Source organism: Hemicordylus capensis, chromosome 4 (assembly GCF_027244095.1).
Source record: "Hemicordylus capensis ecotype Gifberg chromosome 4, rHemCap1.1.pri, whole genome shotgun sequence".
In the NCBI taxonomy this organism is placed as follows: domain Eukaryota; kingdom Metazoa; phylum Chordata; class Lepidosauria; order Squamata; family Cordylidae; genus Hemicordylus; species Hemicordylus capensis.
Window position 1 is genome coordinate 113,996,741 of NC_069660.1, and position 22,972 is coordinate 114,019,712.

The window sequence follows — 22,972 nt, forward strand, 5'->3', positions numbered from 1 at the left end:
ACAAGCAGAAATGATGGTCTACAACCAGATTATCACTCACCCACTGCGCAGTCTTGAGGTGGGTTTGGGGTCCTCCAGTGAGAGGCCAGACCAAGAGAACTTTAGTCCAGCAGACTCAGAGACGTTTAGTCCAGCAGGAGGAGGCAGTGAGTGAAGCAACTGATACGAACTCCCAGTCTTCCTGGCTGTTCTGCCATTCTGTTATATTCTACCCCTGCTTCTGAGGGCCTTTCTACTGTTGTAATTTCTTGGCTAACCATTTCACTGCTGCAGTTCTCTTTCATCATTCATGTCAAAGGAGAATAGCAGAACTACTGGAGCAGTAGCTATGGAAGAGAAAGCTACATCAAGGACACCAGACACTGAATATGCTGACAGGTTTATGAATGGCTTTGCTGGGTAAATGATGACAGCGGGAGTACTAGATTAGCAGGGTCCCAGATATGTTGTTAGCTACTTTATGTACTAGCCCCATAGACTGAGAAATAATGAGCTTAATTCTGTAATCTTGCACTATATCTATAAAAACTCTATTTTATTCAGGACACCTGGCATAGGTTCTCTATATAGCAATCTAGCATAATTGTAATTTTGCCCCTTTTCCTTCCTTAAATTCCCATTTTGAAAGACTGATGAGGACTTTGTGACCAAAGGACCAGAAAGGAAAAGCGATGACTGTTTAACAAATTAGTGTTGAACCACCAAGGCCAAAACTTGAGTTAAGAGAAAGTGACATCAACTTATCTGAACATCCTGGGGTGCAGAAGATAAGACACTGCTTATGCTGATGGGATGAAAGGATGAGAGAGGAACATGTGAAGATCAAAAACCAGACAGGTGGCATTGGAGTGGTCATAAATATAAGTTTTGATGGATGTGAGAACAGACCCCAAGAGCAGTCAAGGACTAAGAAGAATATAAAACCAGAAAACTCCAGACCCAACTCTCAGAGGGCAGGTTCAGAAGACATGTCTTCTCCTTCTCCAGTGCTGCAGCATCTCTGCACCAGAGCATCGTGCACCCCATCTTTTGCTCAAACCCTAGCATCTTCCACTGCTGGGAGAAACTTTGAACTGCCCATTCAATTGGTTCCCCTGCACCTTCGGTAACAAATTTTAGCTGCTCCCTTCCCCTCCTCCCTTCTCCATTTCTTCTCCCCTGCTAGGTATACTGTTTGTATTAAGGTATACTAGCTGGGCCAGGCGCAGAGCATCTGTGCCACTAGTTCTCTTCTCTGCTTTCTTCTCCCCACTCCCACTGCTGCTTTCCTCTCGCCCACTTCCAGCCACCGCTCTCCTCTTGCACCTGCCTGGCTGCTGCTTTCCTTTTCTCTGCCCTGTCCTCCACTTTCCTTTTCCCTCCCATTGGCCACTGCTTTCTTTTTCCCTCCCTGGCCTTCGCTTTCCTCTCCCCACCTATTGGCCTCTGCTTTCCTTTCCCCCGCCCCAGCTATCGCTTTCCTCTCCTGCCCCCGGCCGCCGCTTAGCTTGGCCTGCCCGCTGGCCTGCGCCTTATCTTCTCTGTCGCCACTTTCCTTTCCTTCTCCCAGCAGTTCACTTGCAAACTCTCACAAGATCTGCCATGCATGGGATTAGTGATGGGTACGCCTAAGAGAGAGAGAGAGCTTCACTTTGCTTTCCAGGACCTTATGTCTATTGCATTTCTCCAAATTCTATTTTCTTAAGTAAACTCAACCAAAGACATTCCTGGTCTGGTTTTTGTGTCTCCTCACATAGCCATTGGTCTAGATCCCTATGGTTTAATGGGGCATCTTTGAATTCCTCTGAATCTGTGCAATCCCTGTGGGCTTTAATAGCTCTGGCTACAGCCCAATAAGACAGACTGGTTTCAGTGCAGTCAAGACAGGTTGGTGACAGTACAGCCATGACAGACTAATGGCAGTCCAGTCAAGGTAACCCAACAGGAAGCAGCTATATGGTAAATTGAAGAGTGGAGAGTGAAAAGCCCAGGTTCTTAACACAAGTCCCTCCCCAGCAATCTGAGACTGAGAGAGAGGGGCAAGGATCATCATGAACCCTGAGGGAGGAATCCAAACATTGCCTGAACTCCTGGAGAGCCACTGTCAGTCAGAGTAGACAATGCTGCTCTATATGGACCAACAGTCTGGCTCAGTAGGCAGCAGCTTCCTCTGTTCTGATGGAAGTACTTTGAGCTAACAGAACTGAAAGCACATCTTGGCCTGCTAGTCCTCATGGCTGGTGTTTTTAATGCCAATCATGAAGTGTTGCATGGACTGTGGGCAGTACATTAGCAGTCTTCCTACTTCGGTGCCATGATGCAGCTGAGACGATTTGAAGCAATCACAAGTAATTTAAGGTTGGATAACAAAGCCACATGGTAGGAGAGAAGAGTGATTGCTAAACTGGCAACCTACAGGTATTTGGGCCTTCTTTGCAATTACATTCCTGGGTCTGACCAGCAGTTGATGAGCAGCTGTTAGATTGCTGGCAACACATGCCAAGCAAGCCAAAGAAGAACAGTCTGAAAATATGATGGTGTTGTGATGCAAAAACATTCTACCCAACGACAGGGAATGTTTACCTTGGGAAGCAAGCTGGAGGAGGTCCGCAACAAAGACAAGTAGGCCTGCAGGTCGTGCAATAATGGGGCTGTTCACATGCAGCCAAGACTGGGCTGAGCCAGTCAAGTCCAAGCTTGGTTGTGCAAGAGAACCACTCGGCAGCGCTTTGGTGGCAAACCCATCTGCAGAGCCAATCTCTTAAATGAGGTTAAGGGAGTGCTCTCTTAACCCTGTTTTTTTAAAAAGTGTGTACAGCACCGGCCGCTTTTAGCTGGCATTGTAGCAGTGACGGGGGCCTGCCCATTGCTGTAGTGATCCCCACAATGCACCATGCGTGCTCGCACTGCATTATGGGATTTCCGGGGGCTAGGATGATGTGCTGCCGGGGGTAAGCTTCAGCAGCCTTCCTCCCCATGCACCCTCAAGCCTTTCTCACTGATCACGAGAAAGGACAGCCATGGATCAACACTTGGGGTCGCTTGTTGAAGCACATGTAGAGGGGTGATTCAGATGAGCATCCCTCTCACGTGATTAAAAGATGTGCCAAGAGTGCATTGGTGCATCCACTAGTGACATCTGAGCAGTTGTGTTCTTGCCATAGACCTGATGTTCTCACATGTGCAGGGCTAAGTTCATCTGGAATTGTGGTAAGCATAACTTTCCTGCCAGTGTATAGCTGGCAGAGGCTTTCCTGAACTATGGGTTGGCCTGTATAGGGCTGATTCTGGTTCTGGTGACTCTCCCTGGCTTCTCCAAGATAGGGCTGAGAGAGATTCCCACCTGCAGCCTTGGAGATGCCTCTGCCAGTCTGTGTAGACAATACTGAGATAGATGGACCAATGGTCTGACTCAGTATATGGCAGCTTCCTATGTTGTTGTTCCTATCTTGCTGGACCAATTGCAGGTTTCCACAAAAATGCAAGACAACCAGAGTTTCATTAGGATCCCGAAATAGTGCAGATAGATCAGCACTGCCCGCATTATGCTGCACAATATGTGGCCAATCATTGTAAAAATATAAACATAAAAGAACCAGAAAATTAGTTTTGTCACTTTTGATATTAATAATCTAATTGTCTACTAATTAGCTACATGGTAAAATATGAATTCTTTACATATATTCAAATGTTTAGTCACAAGTGAACACTTTGGTCAAGAAAACTTCTTGTGTTTTCACATAGAACTGAAATGTTTGATAATACTTTACAGAAAATAGTGATAGTTTCTCACAATTTATTTCATCATTCAAATCTAAGAAAGTCTATGATTACAAATTTTTGTAATATTTGCTCTTTGTGGCAATGGTATAGATCACCTTTATCTAACCGTGGGGATTCTAATCCTCAGAGCCAAATTGAGATAGTCATTCAATAAAAGTAAAGAAAAGGGGCAAAAGTGCCTCAAAACATAAATCTTTGTATATGTTGGACTTCTGCAGTCATCTTCTCTTTAGGTTTTATTTGATCCCTTCTATAGTTCATTTGGGTTTCCTTTATACAACCTTATTCTCAAGCTGAGACAAACAATAACTTTCCATACTGAAGGAATTGTGACAAAGTTGTGATCACATTGCCTGTGATGTAGTCATTTGATTCAAATTTCCAGCAAAACTCTTTTAACAGCGCTCCAGTTTGAATCATACTTTCTAATCAGTCCTGCTCCTCCTTGTCTTAGATGTGAGGACACCATGAGCACAACATCCCTTAATTGTGTAGCAGAACAGTTTGTCTGAACCTCCCCTCTGCATGTTTTCCAAGGACAATTTTTTCATAGGATTCATGAGTGCTTAGGAGCATAGGAAGCTGTCATATACCAGGGACAGGGACAGTTCAACCACCTCCTCTGATTTAAAAAGAGTGCATGGAAGGGTATGTTCCCACTTATGCATGCCTGTGTCTTCATCACAAGGGAGACAGAAAATATCATCTGAACTGGCCCTGAGATGACAGTAGGACAAATAAATGAACATCCACCTTTCTTTCTCTCCCATCTTGCACTCTCTTAAAAACTATGCTCTCTCTCTGGCCTCAGAGTGCCAAAGCACATATTGTTTTTCTCCAGTTTCAGAGTACCAGTGCAAGATTCCCCCATAAGAACAGTCCATTATTGTTTAGAACATAGTCTATATAGTGTTATGTATGCCAGGGCTTGCTGTGTTGTTTAGTTGTGCCTTTTGTTCCTCTGCAGTTCCTGTAGGTTTTTGGTAGCTGTTGGGTGGAGCTTCTGCAGATCCTAAGTGTATCAACGAAGTACTTGTTGTGCGGGGTCATTACTTGGGAAACGATATTGACCTGCCTGTTCTAGATGGGATCACACTTCCTCAGAAAGAATAGGTACTCAGTTTGGGAGTGCTTCTGGATTCACGCCTCTCCCTGGTTTCTCAGGTTGAGGCAGTGGCCAGAAGTGCTTTTTATCAGCTTCGGTTGATACGCCAGCTGCGTCTGTTTCTTGAGATTCATGACCTCAGAGAAGTAGTACATTTTCTGGTAACCTCCAGACTTGATTACTGCAATGTGCTCTATGTGGGGCTGCCTTTGTACGTAGTCCGGATACTACAATTAGTACAGAACGTGGCAGCCAGGTTGGTCTCCGGGTCATCTCAAAGAGACCATATTACTCCTATATTACAGGAGTTACACTGGCTGCCAATAGGTTTCTGGGCGAAATACAAAGTGCTGGTTATAACCTATAAAGCCCTAAACAGCTTAGGCCCTGGGTATTTAAGAGAGCGACTTCTTCTGCACGATCCCCATCATCCACTGCATTTGTCAGGGGTGGCCCGTCTCTGGCTACCTTCAATTTGTTTGGTGGCCACTCAGGGACGGGCCTTCTCAGTTGTTGCTCTGAGACTTTGGAATGCGCTTCCCGCTGACATAAGACTCTCCCCATCTCTAGCAGTTTTTAAAAGAGCTTTGAAAACTCATCTTTTTAACCAGGCTTTTTAACTTTTGTAATTTTAAATATTGTAAATTGTTTTTGGTTTTAGGCAGCTCTTTGGCATTTTAATTGATTTTAATGTTTTGTGCTTTTGTATTGTTTTATTATTGTGAACTGCTCTGAGACTTTGGTTTGGGGCGGTATAGAAATGTATAAAATAAATAAAATAAATAAATAAATGAAAAACAGTTGTGTTTTTAGGCCTGTGTGTTCCCTCCATGTTTCCTGCTAACAACACATCATAAAGTAGTTAGAGAAAGCATTGTTGTCCCTGAGGTTCCTGAGCCATTGCCCCCAGCATTGTTGCACTAGAAGTGAAAATCTTACTTCAGTCAGCAATCTGCTGCACTGACTCTACCGAGGTGAGTTAGTTTAATGTAAATTACAGTATTATATGAGTAAGTAATTTCAGCTGAATAAAATTAACCATTTTCTTCAGGAAACTCTGTACCATAGGCGGAACTGGGGGGGCAGGCAGGGCACATGCCCTAGGCACCACTGAGGTGGGGGCGCCACACCAGTTCCTGCCACCCCCACCCCATTGTCCACCTGCCCAGCCCCAGGGCCCCTCAGCCACTTGCCTCCAGCTCCGGCTAATCGGCGAGGCCTAGGATAGGCGAGGCCTGCAAACTGCAGAGCTCTTCTCTCCCTGCCTCTCAGCTGATCAGTGGGTGGGCGGGGCTTCCAGAGAGGCCTCCGTGTAGGCCTCCCTGAAGCCTGTACTTGGCAGGCCAAGCAAGCCAGGAAGGAGGAAGCAGGCAGAGTTCTCTGCAGCAGCAGCAGCAGCAGCAGCAGACCCTCTGCCCAGACCATTCAGCACAGTTTTTGCCAGGTAGGCTGTGAATTTCTTTTTGTGGTCCCCCCACCCCTATAGGAATCTGCTTGCCATAGGGCTTTGATATGGGGGGTGGGGCGAGACTGAGAAGTCTGAATATTTAATTTAAAACAGACTGAAAAATGGAAGCCTTTTGCGCAGGCGCACTTCCAAGAAGCCATTTGCAGCGCCGCAGCCGGGGAAGCGAGCGGGCGGCTGGGAGCTCTCCCGCCGCCCGCTCTAACTTTAGAGTGCAGCCGCCCGGGGAAGGGGACGGGGTCGGCGGGGGAGTTCTCCTGCCGACCCCCTGAGCATGGGAGCATGGGAAGGGAAGGGAAGGGAAGGGGCGGCAGGGGTCCTGGGGCGGCAGGGTTATTCAAGCTAAGTCGGGGGGCATTGAAGAGCCGGGCGGCAGGGACTGGGAGATACCCTGCCGCCCGATTGAGTATTGATTCAAAGCGAAGATCAGCAGCAGTAGCAGCCGCGGAGGAGGGGGAATGAAGCGGGCGGCAGGGAGGTATGCCGCCCGCTTACTTCAAGAAATACGGAGGCATTCTTGAGGGGGTAAGTAAAGCCCCCCCCGAACTTGTTTGGAATCCCCAACCCCAGTGCCGGACCGCAACTCCGCGGTTCCGTGCACACCCCTACAAATTACAATGATTTCTTAGTCTGGCAGGGAGTGGTTTTGGCCCTGGTAGAACTTGGCTGTCTGCTCCTGTTGCAAATTCCTCTGTCTAGTGTGGCAAACTAATGTATCCTCCTCCCTCTTGGTGTCAAAGTAAGACCTAGTGTGGTGAATGCACATATACCTGAGCCAACAGTCATCATAAGACAAAGGCTGGCAGGAATCATTCACTGGTTCATAGACACACACCCACACCCACCCACCACCTTCTTCTTCCCCTATTTTGCTAGTGGCTATTTGGGCAGGTGATCCTCTAGGACAAAATCATGTTTTTTAAAGAATGAGATGAGACAGAGAAAATGACACTTGGAATCTTCGCATAACTCCTGACTGTTGTTCTAAGTCTTTTACAGAGATGGCTCATGTTTTCAGGTTTTGATCAACAACCATGTCTAGATGGTACAGTGTTCCTTTTAACAGGGATTTCCAGATATTGTTGACTACAAGTCCCATCATTCCTGTTTGGACAGGGGCGCAATTTCAGTGCTTGCCCTAGGCGCTATTTTCCCTAGTTACACCTCTGCTCTGTACCAAAACCCATTGAAACCAATGGGTCTGCTGTGGGTTATATAGTCTAAGAGTGATTTTGAAAACACTTAAGCAGGAGATCTCAGGGAAGAAAGTGAATGGAGATTTTCAAAAGCATTTAACACATTTAAGAATTGATAATGCATTGAAAGTTAATGGGACTTGCACTTTTAAATGACTTCGATGCTTTTAAAATTCCACCTACTATCCCTGTTCAGGAGAGCATTTAAGAATGTGCTTAAAGCTAAGCACAAGTATAATTGCTTTTCATAAATAAGGCCTTCAGGAATAAACCTAGCAGAACTAGCGCGTATCAGCACATACGGTATGAAGGAGCATAGCAGTGTAGAAAACCTGAATTCAACAAAAATCATTCAGCAAATGGAGAAGTGGGGTTTTTTTTTAATCCCACCTTTATGCACGATGCCATTAGATTGTTTCTGGTAGACTGAAGTGCTTTTTGTCTTTATGCTTGTTTTATACATTTTTATTAATATTTTTAGGTAAGGAAAAATTGCTTTGCAGTTCCTCAGAATCTTTTTTGCAATTTCAATTTACAACATTCTCTCCTACTACAATGTTTCTATATTAGGGTAAAAAAATAAAATAAAATACCGGGCTAGCTTGACTTTGTCTGTAGCATATTAGATTTTATGTCTAGCAATTAAATTCTCCTCTGAGCCATCTGGTTTATTGGTTGTATAGATTTAAATTTTCAGCTTGTCCTCCCAATTTACCTCCACTAAAGCTAGCTTGTTTAGTTCTATTTCCTTTAAAATTCACCCATATGTATACCTTACAATTGGAATAATGGTTACTTTTACCTGAGCTAGTTAATAATCTCAAGACTATGTTTTCAGACATGCAAAAAAGGTACAAGCTCAAAGAAAATCAGGAATGATATTTCATATTCTTGCAATTATATAATTGTACTTGTTAAACAAATGTTCCACTCCCCAAATTTATTTAACTACAAAAGTATATTTAATTTTTGTGGAAGAATGTCATAGGCATAAATAACAAGAATATTGCAAATACTGAAGTTAGCTGGGAACACATTATACAGCTCAAATGATCTCATGGTGTAGAGTGAGTCATCTATCTATCTATCTATCTATCTATCTATCTATCTATCTATCGGTTAATTCTCATTCAGTATTGTTGTGCATTTGAAGAATATTCGGAGTATGAAATAGAATCCTCTTGGAATTACTGACAGAGGATTTTGTCTGTGTGAAAGTACGCTTTGGCTGAAATACTGATTAACCCCAAATCACTCCACTGGAATAGCAGAAGCCTCAAATGATAATTTTATTGGCATTGTGGTTTGATTAGAATGTTTTGGGACAAGGCTGAGAAAAACAGGAAGACTCTGTGATGATGCTTGAAATGATCACAAGGATAATAGTATCAGAGATATTTTCTTGTGGAACAAATTAACAAATAGTGACTGTATAGAGCTTTTCTAATGATCCGTGAGAAGAGCTTGCGGGCAGTCTGCAGGGAAGGAGGGTTTAACGTACCTTCTCCACAGACAATTGTCAGTCCCTGGGTGGGCGGATCGCCCACCCAGACAAGCAGCGGCTCCCTCTGCAGCTCCCAGGGGTTGCTCTCCCCGAGTGTGTCAGCCAAGGTTGCAAGCAGCCACAGCTGACATATGGTCAATAAAATGAGGTTAAGGGAGTGCTCGCTCCCTTAACCTCATTTAACTGGGAGGCTACTTAGGCGGGTTTGCTGCTGTGTAACCACTGGGATCAATCCCGATCCTGGTAGTTCACACGAGCATGCAAAACTGACTCAACTCCCTTAGCCTGGTTTGACACACTCATGTGAATAGCCTCTATATGTGTGGCTTGAGTTAGGTGAAGCCATGATGGCTCCTACTGATTTGTGGAGATAGCGAAGAATCTGAATGGAGAAGAGAAATACAGTATTTGTACATGGTTTTCTCAGGCAAATTATTCTAATGAATTACTATATGGCAGAAACATAGATATTAAATAATAAAGTATCAAGATTTTCCTTTTTGTCAGTACACTTGTATATAAAGAAATACATAATTTAAATATACATGTGTCCACTTGGAAGGCTCACTTCAATTATGAAGGTTATAGTATACACACCATTAAAAGCTTGATGCCCATTGCTATTTAAAAGATTTTACTACCATGACATTTGAAATGTAGATAAGTATTTATTTATTAACCTATATTCTAAGCATAGCAACGGTATCACAAAAACACATATTTACAAAATAAACCATATTTACATTACAAAAAATAGCATTTAATACTCTTCCAAATCTATATGTATGTGCTCATGCAAAGCATACACATTCTTATATTTAGAATCATGCCACATTCAATGAGCAAATGAACATGTATTATACAGGCATATTATAGTTGAAGTGTGGAATGAAATCGCATTCCACCCTTATAAACCCTGAACATTCTGTTGCTCATAAAATCTAACCCACCTCCCCTGAAAAATTTTGCAAATAGGTGACAGGCATCGTCACCTGCCCAAATTTGATGCAAATCCATTGAAAAACTGCCAAGAAAAAGGAGTTGAAATATCAGCATTTTTAAAGTTCTGGTGACTCTCCCTGACTTCTCCAAGATAGAGCTGAGAGAGATTCCTGCCTTCAACCTTGGAGAAGCTGCTGCCAGTCTGTGAAGACAATACTGAGCTAGATAGTCCAATGGTCTGACTCAGTAGATGGCAGTTTCCTATGTTTCTATGTTCCTATGACCCCTTTCCAACACAAATAGTCAGTTTTTAAAATTGTTCTGTCCATTCAGCTTTATCCAAAAATTCCGCACTGTGCTGTACTTGTTCCTTTTGCTTCTTTTTAATGAGTCCATTAAGTTATTAGTGTCTGAAATCCCCAAAGTAATAGGTAGTCATCTAAGTGTGCAGATCGTGAAGTCTTACTGTTGAGGAATCTGAGTTGGAAGAAGCAAGTCTTGGCAAGTTCTAGATAGTTACTTTCTGGTTCTGAATATGTCTGCCTGATAAGGAGAGGACATGAGCACTCTGGCGCACGCATAGTTAAGCAACCATTTCCTTCAGTCTCTCTTCCTTTTATGGGCTGTTGTTTTCTCTTTCCACCCTCTTTTTCTATTTCCTTCTCTCTGCCATCAAGGAATAGTTTATCCACACTCTTGACAACATCCATTTTTGTTATAAATTGCGCCTCTCCTTCTCCTCTGTCATTGTACACTCAGAAAAGCACAGAAGATCTTAGTGAGGGGGAAAAACACATGGATTTTACTGGATTTTACATGGGATATAGGCTTGGCATATAGGCTTGGGACCAAAGACCCCCAGGCTAGAAATTGAGACTCTTTTTCTCTTCTCTCCCATACACTTGTCTGCAAATCTTGGAATAAGTTTTTGAGAAGTAAGTTTATTGACTTTAGTGGTTCTTAATTCCAAGGAAACATACTCATACCTGCCAACATGTCCCTCAGGGGCGTAGCAAGGTTGGAGTGGGCCCAGAGACGAGATTTTAAAATGGGGCCCCCCCACTCAAAGTCCAGGGCCTCCGCACACCCCAGGCCCCCAAGGATTTATGTCTGATATTCCAAAATAAGTATGCTGCCTGGAAATACATTTCACTGAATACACACACACACGTCACAATATACAGTGATATACATTGAGTACTATACATTTGTTTTACTTTTAATGCCTAGAACACACTAGAAAGATGAATGATTAAAATGGGCCCCTCGCTGCAGATTAGCAAAGGAGACCTTCAACCATGCAGGGTGAGCCTATATTTGTTTTCTCAGAATTCTGAACAAATTCAGTAAAGTTTGATTCCAGGAGGTTTTTCACAAGAGGCTTTTAAAGCCCTTTAACACACATCTCCTCTGGAATGGAGGTGCTGCATCCACATGTTGGCCAGATTGACCCTGAAGTCCCTTCGAATTATTGGGGAGCAGTTCACACACAAGAAAAATAAAATAAAATAAAAGCACAAGACATGTTTCACAGTTCTCACTCAGACCTTCTGGGTTGCAAAAGAACTTGAACATAAGTGCATTTATAAATGAATGAATGAATGAATAAAATAAATATAATACTGTTTCTTCCAGAAGTTTTTGCAATTTTCTGCCATGAAACAAGCCACTTAAAGGACTTTTTAGATAGTTTTTTTAAGCCAGCAAATTTTCCAAGCTGTTTAAAAATAAATATTTCTCAGTCCCCCCCCCCCCCCCCCGCAATCAAAGCCCTATGGCAAGCAGATCCCTATTTTTCCGGGGCGGGGGGTGGGGAGGTAACCACAAAAAGGAGTTCACACTCTACCTGGCAAATGCTGGGCTGGGCAGGGCTGCAGGGGGTCTGCTGCAGAGAACAGTGGTGGCCACTCTGACTGCCTCCTCCTTCCTTCCTGGCTGGCTTGGGCCCTACTGGAGTTCAGGCTTCACTGCGGCCTACACGGAGGCCTCCGTGGAAGCCCCGCCCACCCACCGATCAGCTGAGAGGCGGGAGAAAAGGAGCTCTTTGCAGCTTGTCTGCTGCCTCCATTGCCGGCCAGGAGAACAAGCAGGAGAGACGGCGAACAGGGCAAGTGGCTGAGGGGCCTTGGGGCTGGGCAGAGGGCAATGGGGAGTCACGTGAGGTGCCTCTGGGGGGGCCCTCCAGGCAGTGGGGCCCCCAGACAACTGTCTCCCCTTGCCCGATCGTTGTTACGCGCCTGATGTCCCTATTTTCCCATTCTGGTAAAACAGGGACATGTTAGCAGATATGCACACTTAGAATTGAGACCAGCAGAGATCCAAGGTAAAATGTATGCTTTCTTTTTCCTTCTCTCACCTGCTCCACCCTGGCCTGTGGATTAATTTATGAATAAACAGACCTAAAATTGAGTCGATTAAGACTCAAGGTCTCCAGTCTAGAACAAATGTCCCCCCTCCTCTTTCCTCTCCCCACTCCCTTCAGGAAAGCATGAAAGAACAAAAAGCTACCATTTACTGTATTGAAGCCTCTATGCTTCATTATATTAAATTACAGCCCATTCCTTTTTTGAAGATGGGGAAACAAAGGGCTGGGGGAACCAACCCCTCTCCTCTCCAATTGCTTAACTTTCTTTGGCTGGATCGTGTTATAGTTTGGAAGTTACTAAGTAACTAGCCCGATTCAGACATTATGCTGTACAAGTGTACGGATATATGTACACTTGTACATGTGTTTGTGTGAAAGACTGTGCCTGCATTCATGTTAAAATTGAGCCTGGGTAGAGGTCTCTCAAATGCAAGGTACAAATAGGAAGTGTACTGCTGTGCCTATGTTCAGCATAACATGTGAATAACGGCACCTGTGAACAGATCTATACCTGGGTACACTGTACACTCATTCTATGAGTGTTCAACATAATGTCTGAATTGGGTACTGCTTACTACTGCCCTTATTGCTTAGTGTGTCCTTCCACTTTTTTGTCAGAGATTCCACATCAGTTAACTTTGTTTTGAACATAATAAAAAAAAATGTCATTACAGCATCCAGTGTCATTGGGTTCCACAGATCAAATGGCAAAATAAATGGTAATGAATATGATTTCCCCCCCCTGTTTTCAGAGCCTGACATACTTTTTCAGGTTCAAAACAGCTCTTAAATGCTAGGGACAAACCAAAACCATGTTCTAGGTCTCTCAAATTCTTTGAGCTGCTAATACCATTGAACTGTGACCAGTTGGTGTGGGAGTAAGGCTGCAGATCCTAAATCACATATTACATGAGAGTAAGCCTTGTAATAGATCTCTTAGTTTTCCCAGATCTTGTTTGGAAAAGGCCTAGCAGGCTTGGTTATTCTAAACTTTACAATCTATTGGCTGTTTAGGGATCCCTAAAGTCCGAAAACTCTTTTGGATATTTTTCTCCTTCTCTTTGTGGGCTATAGTAGTACCTAATGTCTGAGCTAAAATTAGATATGCTGCTTTTCATCTTCATTGGTTTCTGAATTACTTCTGTTGAAAAGCAGAAGGTGATGAAGGAAGCTCAAATAGGTTTGTAAAACCCTGCTAAGTAAGCAAAGAGGCACCTTTTAAAAGTGGTGATTCTCTTTATTTAGCAGGGGGAGAGCAACTGGCCCTATCCACCCCCAGCACAACATCCCTCCAGTGGCTGCTGCTAGTGTACCTATGTTTCTTTTTTAGATTGTGAGCCCTTTGGGGACAGGCAGCTATTTTATGTATATATTTATTTCTATCTATGTAAACCACTTTGGAAACTTTTTTGGAAAAGTGGTATATAAATATTCATCATTAAATGGTCTTATTTTCTCTCAGCTTGATGGTAAAGAGATCAGATCATTTCCAAGGTAATCTGAGGTGAGCACGGCAGAGTTCACAGATCCCTAATATAAACATACGAGCGAACTACCACTGGTCTAGCCAGTGTTGTGTCTAGACTGCTGAGAGGTTAACATTTTAAATACTGTAGCAGTCCCTGAGTTCTGAACAACTAGGGAGATTAAAACAGGGGAAAGCAACAATGTTTGCGGGCAAAGGTAAGAAGCAAATTTAAGGTTAAAACAAGTGCTCACAAAGGTACAATTTAAACCAACAGTAACCATTATACAAACACTCTTTGCTATAACCCCTCTTGCTAACTTGGCAAAGAGGCGCCTCTTAATGTGGTGATTCTCTTTATTTAGTAGGGGAAGAGTAACTGGACCTATCCACCCCCAGCACAGTACCTCCAGTGACTTTTGCTGGAATCTGTCTTATGTTTCGTTTGAGATTGTAAACTCTTTGGGGACAGGGAGCCATCTTATTTGTTTGTTATTTCTCTGTGTAAACCTCCCTGAGCCATTTTTGGAAGGGATAGAAATTGAATAAATAATAATAATTAATAATTAATAATATAAGCAGTTAGTTCTCCTCGACCTCTGGAAAGCCCACCTCCTTTTCGCAGTCCCACAGAACTGTCTCACAGCTTCCGTCAAGCCTGGCAATTTTAGCACTGTTGTCTGCTGCTCAGGATCTGACACAAGAAGAACTATTTTACCAGGTAAGTTTATTGTTCCCACGGCTGCCACTTCTCCTGATTGTCAACTTCTTCTGCAACCTTTCTCAGTTTCGCTACTGATGGGTCTTTTACAGTTCTCGTCTTCCGCAGCTCTTTACTTTTCCAGCTTCCATTTAACTGCTTGGTTACCTAGGTAACCTCTTCTCTTCTCTCCCTGCTGCTTCCTCCTAGGCATTGCATATTAGGCTACAATACTTTAACTGATCATAGTCATCCCAGCAACTGGAGATTCTGGGATGACTATGGTTGGTAGCAGTCGTCCATAGTCTCAGGCATACTCTAAACCACCTACTTGCTCCTTTAACTGCAGATGTTGGGAAGACCTGGGTCCTTTTGCTCACACATACCACACCCCCCACGTTTCTTGGACAGTCATCTGTGGTGATCTTCTCCATGGTTGCTCACAAACTGTAACTCCTTTCCCAGGAGTTTTTGTTGTGCCCAGTTGAAGATGACAGCAGGCTTCCAATTTTTAAAAAATTAGCTTTTAGCTAATTTTTAGCTTTTTTTTTTTTTTTTTAAATAGCTTTTAGTGAATAGTTTCGGTAAATTAGATTTATGAAGGGTTTTTTTGAATGAGTTTTGTGCTTTTATTTTTCTGCCTCTGGATTGCTTTTTTCTCTGCTCAGTTTTGTTTTTCATTTGTTGTGCTTGATCGTTGTTTTTTATCCTTGCTGAAAGCTGCCTTAAATTACCTTGTGATTGGAAAGGTGGGATATAACAATGCTAAAACAATACACAAATATGGAATTAATTAAAATTAACTTGTTGCTCTTTATATTACTCCTGCTGCTCCCACCCTTAGAATTGAAAGATAACAAAAGTAGTATGAGCTAACAATAGATGGTGTTGTTGGACATAAAACAATTAGCATCTACCCACTTAAACAGTGTTTTCCTACTACAGCCAAATGTACAAAGCTTTTGCTTTTTATGAAGGCAGATAATGCCACATCTGTTCTAGTTCACAGGCACTACTATGTTATTTAACACAGAGACTTTGATCCAAGCCCCATGCCCACAATGGCCAGTTATGGCAGATGGAGCTCCACAATGGTTAGAATATTTTCCTTGCCTTGCCAAAGATGACAATGGGAAAAATTGGCTTGTGTGCAGTGCTACATTACTGAACTCTAAGTAGTTAGTGTTCTGTTTTCCTACCTTCTATTTTCCTAAGCAGGCAACATAGTGGAGCATGTCAAATTAAAGGAGGGGCTTGAAAATTATCAGTGTCAACAATAGTTTGTTCATAGCAAAGTCATCCTATTGCAGCATGCCAAGGTATTAGGTTATTTATTTATTTATTACAATCTCCATGTAATAAATCTCCATGTGATCCTTGGCACTAACAACAAAGTATGATGACAATTTCTACAGATGGCTATTTAATATGGAAATTAATCTGACTGTGTAAGTATCCTGCTCTTTAGTTATAATTATAGATCAGCCTGCAAATGTGTCCACCCATGGAACTATGCATGGAGTTATTTAAACATTTTAATTACTTGCTGTTAGCTCTGACATGTGTATAAGCTTCAGCTTGCAACAGGAAAGAGTAACAGTCAGACTGCTAAGGAACTGGTGTTAACAACCCCCACCCCCATCCTAAAAACAATTCTTTTAAACAGATCCACAAGGAGAACATTGTTTTTAAATGAGAAGTTCAAAATAACCTAATGCCTTATTTTAACTCTTCCCTTTCCCCCCCACACCTTTGCTAACTTCTATATCCTGTGATGGGGCATTCTGTGAGCCGGGTCTCACGATCCGTGAGACCCGTTTTTGACAAAACTGTGGGGAGAGCGGGCTAAGCCCGCTCTCCCCGCAGACGAGCGCACAGGGAGCCCTGGGCAGCTGGATCGGCTGCCCACATGATGGCCAGCTTCGAGATGGAGCCGGCGGGGGTGGGGGGAGCGGGGGCCGTGCGGGGAGACCCCCGAGCCGAGAGGCTGCTTTTAAGCCTCCCGGCTGGGGGTCTACTCATGAGTAGGCATGGCATGAAGGCACGCCGCAGCTACTCACGATTGTAAAAAGCAGGTTTACAGGAGCGCTCGCTCCGCAAACCTGCTTTTTATGAGGTGTTCTCGAGCGGGTTTGCCACTCCAGAACCACTGGGCTCGGCTGCGAGCCCGGTGGTTCTGACAGTCAACAAAAATCGGGCTAGCCTCTGCTAGCCCAATTTTTGTTGATCGTGAGAAGCACCCCATCGTCTCCCAAATGCACATCCAACTTAGACTGAAAACTTAGGCAGAGTTACTTGGGTAGTAGGTTCCATTGAATTTAGTTGTACTGACTGACATTATGACTAACAAAGTACTGGAAAAACCACTGTTGCAGCAGAGCTCCAGACTGAAGAGTTCCAGACAATGCAGCACCAGCAATAGTGTGTGAGAGAAGAAATTTCAGTCAACTCCCCTTCTCCTGCAAGTCCTCTTTTTCACCTGAAAATATGTACCTGAGGGCTGCATGACCCTCATGGACACATTTTTGGTTGCACAAAGCACTTCATGGGGAAAGGGAGTCATTGAAATTTGTCCCCACTGCTGAGTCACTGGTCCAGCTAAGTTAGTTGATCTTTTCAGAAGCACTGGTGCTTTGTTAGGTTGTCAGCCACTGAATTAGATCAACTTCTGATGGAGAAACAGTGCAGACCTTTTGAAGCTGTCTGGACATCATCAGAGTGGGTTGAGATGAAAGGAAGGTTGCATTCCTTCACAATTACAACATACAATCTACTTGCTTTTTAAAACAAACAAACAAACATACATACCTACATCAGTTTAATAAATGAAGCACTTTGAGAATTTGTATTACAAGGGGAAAGCAAACTTTAGTCACATTAGTCACTTTTCCTTTTCATTTATGTATTGTGAAGAATCTTAAAATGGCATTCTGATGCGAAGGAGTATCTAGAATGAGATACAGTATGCCTTTAATTAAGTGAGCTAAAAAGTGCAGCTATTATTATAAAGTACAGTTAACCCTGTCTACAATATACTCAGTTTCAGTAAGTAGGAAGAGATAATTATATAGTAACTCCATGTTCTACTTTTTCCTTAATTTACATAAGAAGCACTACAGTAAAGTGATGCTAATAGCCAGAGAAAAACCCTCAAAAGTAATGAAAGCTGTAGTTTGGGATTAGCCTTTAATGCCTTGCTAAAATGAGGATCAGGGGGATAAAGTTATGGTGGCACTCTGTAGCAATTAGATAGCAAAAGTTCAATCCTTACCTGAGGACTTACTGGTCTTTGTAGCATTTTTTTAACATTAATTTTGTATTTGAATTGAATTAGTATATGATTTTGTAGTGGTTTTTTTGTTTGTTTATATCTAATGACTATAATTACATAAAATTACAAAACTAAGCAAACTTTAGTGTTTGAAATACGAATGACCTTTTACCAAAAGGCACAATTATCCAGGGTTGGAAATAACCTGATAACCATCAGAGGTTAGTCATTTTCAATAATCATGACTTCCTTCTGAAAAAATATCCATTCATGTAAGTATAAGATTTATAAGCTGCCCTTCAGGAAAATCTATCAGGGCAGCATACAAACATTAAAACAATGCAAATAATAAAATAGAAACAAAATAGAACAGGATAAAGACAGTACTGTAACTTCGTCCCAAAGGATAGTTTCCTTTGCATCATTAGCCTTATTTACATGTTATGTTCTGCACACATACAATCTGTGTACTTTGTTGGCACATACAGATCTGTATGCACATGCAGCTATTCACACGTGAACATGTATAGTAATACACTTACTAGCTGCACCCTGCATTTGAGCAGGGTTGTACCCTGGTTTAAAAGAGCACCTATACAGTCATCCACACAAGAACTTGCTCATGTGTATAGTCACCTATATGCATGTACACCATAATGTCTGAACAGGGCTATTGTCATGTTCTAGTCATGTAATTTCACTAGCAAATTGGAGAAAAGATCAGTGAAGATGAATCTGAATGAAAGATGGATCACATATTATGGAAATTAGTAGGTTAACATCTCTAAATGTTTGTAGCCTAATAATATGTAAGTACTGTTCATTGTTCTTTCCATTTTTTCACCTGAACATTTGATGTGGTACATGTGGTGTATAGATATTTACCCCTTCTTCTTCTCCTTTCTTCTCCTCCTTCTGTAATATTTGACTAAACTTTCAGACTCCATCAAACCTTTTGTTGTTGTTGCTGTCCACGTGTAAAGCTAAACTGAAGTAGAAAGTGAAGCCTTTGTCTAAACTAGAAAGAACAGTCTTCCCTAGTTAGCTGTAAACTCATGGTAAAGAGTTCCCATCCCCGTGCATATACTTACTACTTATGTCCAAACCCACCAATCATGGGATACCTTGACCTACTTGTTCCAAGAAACCCAAGATCAGAACTGCAAGGTTGAAGTTAGTTTCAGATCTTATTCCTTGAAGCAAGTAGGTAAGGATCAGAGTTTCCTCTAAGGCATTTTCACCTGTGTGTGCTAACAAGGATTTTTTTTCTATGTCCACTCATTCAATTCTAGATTCCACTCAGGTTGAATCAGGAAGGCCTCACTCTGAATGCACATATGCACACACTGCCTGATACTGCTGCTCAGAACAAAACTCATTCCGCACAGAGATGGGGAAAAAAATTGACTGTTGATCAGGATGTGCCAAGATTGGTGGATTAGGACATTGTGATCAATTGCAGTAATGGGCTGGATGAGGGATAACAAATTGAAGCTGAATCCAAGCAAGATGGAGATGCTCATTGTAGGGGGATCAGAATTTGAGGGATGAGTTAGATCTTCCTGTGCTGGATGGGGTTACACTCTCCCAGAAGGAACAGGTCGCAGCTTGGGAGTACTCTTGGATCCAGGCCTCACCCTGGTATCTCAGGTGGAGGCTATGGCCAGGAGCACTTTCTATCAGCTTCGGCTGATTCGACAGCTCCGTCCATTCCTTGAAGAGAACAATCTCGAAACAGTGGTGCATCAGCTGGAAACCTCCAGGCTCGACTACTGCAATGTTCTCTACGTGGGGCTGCCTTTGTACGTAGTTCGGAAACTTCAGTTAGTTCAAAATGTGGCAGCCAGATTGGTCTCTGGGGTAACCCAGAGATACCATATTATGCCTGTCTTAAAAAAGTTGCACTGGCTGCCGATATGTTCCCGGGCGAAATACAAAGTGCTGGTTATTACCTTTAAAGCTCTGAACAACTTGGGTCCGGGCTACCTTAGAGAGCGCCTTCTTTGGTATGATCCCCATCGCTCGTTGAGGTCATCTGGAGAGCTCCGTCTCCAGTTACCACCGGTACGTTTGGTGCTGACTCGAAACTGGGTCTTTTCTGTAACTGTCCTGGTCTATGGAATGCACTCCTGGCAGATATCTGCAGTTTAGGCTCACTGTTGACCTTTAAGACAGCCCTAAAAACTTATTTGTTTGGCCTGGCCTTCCAAGGCTTGTAAAGTGTTGTTGTTTTTAAAATTATTTTAATTGGTTTTAAATTGTTTTGATTGCTTTTGAGTTGTTTTTATATTGCTTTTATCACTGTGTTTTGAATTGTGTGTTTTTATGTCTTTTTAAAAGTTGTTGTACACCGCCCAGAGCCTCTGGATTGGGCTATTTATAAATGCAAATAACAACAACAACAACAACCCCAGTGGTAATTGGTGCCCTAGGTGCAATTCCAAAACAACTTGAAGAGCACCTCAACACCAACATCACCATTGGCTGATGCTGATTTCTGGGCCACAGAAATCACCATCAGCCAGTTACAAAAAGCAACATTACTGGGAACAACCTATTTATTTATTTATTTATTTATTTATTTATTTTTACATTTATATCCTGCTCTTCCTCCAAGGAGCCCAGAGCAGTGAACTGCATACTTGAGTTTCTCCTCACAACAACCCTGTGAAGTAGGTTAGGCTGAGAGAGACGTGACTGGCCCAGAGTCACCCAGCAAGTATCATGGCTGAATGGGGATTTGAACTTGGGTCTCCCCGGTCTCTAATAATAACAGCAACAACATTGATAATAAAATTCAGCCATCCCAGGTCCTTGGGAAGGACTCGATGTCTGGATAAAACAAACCAGTCAATAACACCTGTCTGACAGTGTAAACAACAACAACAACAATAATGATGATTTTGGCTTATCCTGACCTGCTCCAGCTATTGTACATAACTGTCTTTGCAACGACATTAATAGATGTGCATATCACTGAAGTCGTTTTCATATATAGGAGTCAAAAGATGCCTAGAGCCCCTCTGGAGGAATACTAAGACAGAAGCTGACCGAGCACAGTTGCTTGCCCATGTTTGGGAGGATACAGGGGTGATAAGGGCAGCGAAATCTTATCATTTCTCCGCGCTTATTGCATCAGTGGATTCCTGTCCGGCGACCCTTTTCCAAATCACCCGTTCTTTGCTGGAATGGATTGATTCTGGTGATCTTCCATCTGGCCGCTGTGACATGTTTGCTAGGTTTTTCACTAATAAAGTTGCTTGCCTTTGGTTGGAGTTGGATTCCAATTTCTCAGTCTCCATTGAGATAATAGAGGCTGGGTCTTATGATATTATCTGGGATACCTTTGATCTTGTTGAGGCTGGTGCTGTGGACAGGATTCTCGCCAACGTGGGCACAGCGACCTCTAGCCTGGACCCTTGTCTCTCCTGGCTCGTTAGGGCTGGGAGGGGGAATGTTCTCTCCTGGCTTTGGGAGATGGTTAGTTCCTCTCTTTGCGAGGGCTTCGTTCCATCAGCCCTTAAAGAGATGGTGGTCTACCCTCTCCTGAAGAAGCCTTCTCTCAACCCTGACAGTCTGGATAACTACCATCCGATCTCCAATCTCCCTTTTCTTGGTAAGATTTTGGAGAAAGTGGTTTGTGTTCAGTTGATGAGAGTCCTGGAGGAGACAGATTTCCTAGATCCTTGCCAGTCAGGCTTTAGGCCGCAGCACACCACTGAAATGGCATTGATCACCCTTTTGGATGACCTGTATAGTAACCTTGATGTGGGAAGTGCACCTCTCTTGGTTCTTCTTGATCTCTCAGCGGCCTTCGATACCATTGACTATGCTATCCTTCTGGAATGCTTAAGTGGGCTGGGTCTTGGGGGCAGTGGTTCCAGTCCTCCCTCACTGGGCAATTCCAGTTGGTGTTGATTGGGGGGGGGGGGTGAGTGTTCTGGTCCCTTTCTTGTGGGGTTCCACAGGGCTTGGTCCTTGCTCCCATTCTCTTTAACATCTACATGAAGCCACTGGGCTTGATTTGGGGTAAGTTTTCATCAATATGCTGATGATAGCTTTATATCTCTACCCCTGGCCAAACAGGTGATGCCATCCATGTGCTGGCTCAGTGCCTAGAGGCTGTCAGGATCTGGATGTGCCAAAACAAGCTCAACTTTAATCCCTCCAAGACTGATCTGCTCTTGTTCAATTTGTGATCTGGCCAATTGTTGTGTGTGAGTTTATCTCTTGATGGGGTTGCACTTCCCTTGAGAGAGACGGTTTGTGATTTGGGGATCCTCCTGGACTCACGGCTCCTGCTTGAACAGCAGGTGGAGGCTGTGGCCAGGAGTGCCTTTGCCCAGCTTTGGATGGTTCGCCAGTTACGGCCTTTCCTCGACTAGCAGGCCCTGGCAACAGTAACTCATGCCTTTGTTATTGTTACCTCTCGTTTGGATTACTGTAATGCACTCTACCTAGGGTTGCCTTTGAAAATAATTTGGAAGCTTCAACTAGTCCACAATGCAGCGGCCCACCTCCTCATGGGTGGCCATAGATTTGATAGTGTCACACCTCTTTTACAGTCACTGCACTCATTGCCTGTTCACTTCTGGGTCCAATTCAGGGTGCTGGTTCTCACCTACAAAACCCTTACGGGTTTAACACCTATATATCTCCAGGATCGCTTCTCTCAGCCAGTTGTATCCCATCCTGTGAGGTCTTTTCAGCTGGTCCTCCTTAGTGTCCCAGACCCTGGTGTAGTGCTTGGTGTCTGGGCCCATAGGAAGGCCTTGTCTGTGGATGCCCCTCTTCTTTGGAACACTCTTCCTCCCCAGATTTGTTCAGCCCCCTCCCTGGCTGCTTTTAAGGCCCTTCTTAAGACACATCTATTTTGCCAGGCGTTTGCCCTTTAATAATTGTTTTTAAAAAAGGATTGTTGGTATTTCGGTTGTTCACTGTTTAAAGTCTTTGGAGGAGGTGGTATATAAGAAGTTTCAATAAATAAATAAAAATAAATATATAATGTACACAATTAAGCACCACCTGGTAAGCCCTGTGCTGATGCAGTATACAACCCAATTCCCACTGACTACGGATTCAGCATTTGTCTGAAGAGACAAACACTGTACTTCAGGAGGGATTGTCTTCGTGTTTAGAAATGCTCTAGCATTCTCCAGACAAACACTGTACTAATGGACTGCTGGAGGTGACGCTA

General features: G+C 43.2%; 1 long non-coding RNA gene across 1 annotated transcript; it reads right to left on the reverse strand.

Annotated features, from left to right (window-relative positions):
* Positions 1–9,687: 9,687 nt before the first annotated feature.
* Positions 9,688–11,914, reverse strand: LOC128352948 (uncharacterized). Its single transcript, XR_008320728.1, has 2 exons — positions 11,821–11,914; positions 9,688–10,748 (listed from the first exon to the last, which is right to left on the reverse strand). It is a non-coding gene; the product is annotated as an uncharacterized LOC128352948 (long non-coding RNA).
* Positions 11,915–22,972: the final 11,058 nt, after the last annotated feature.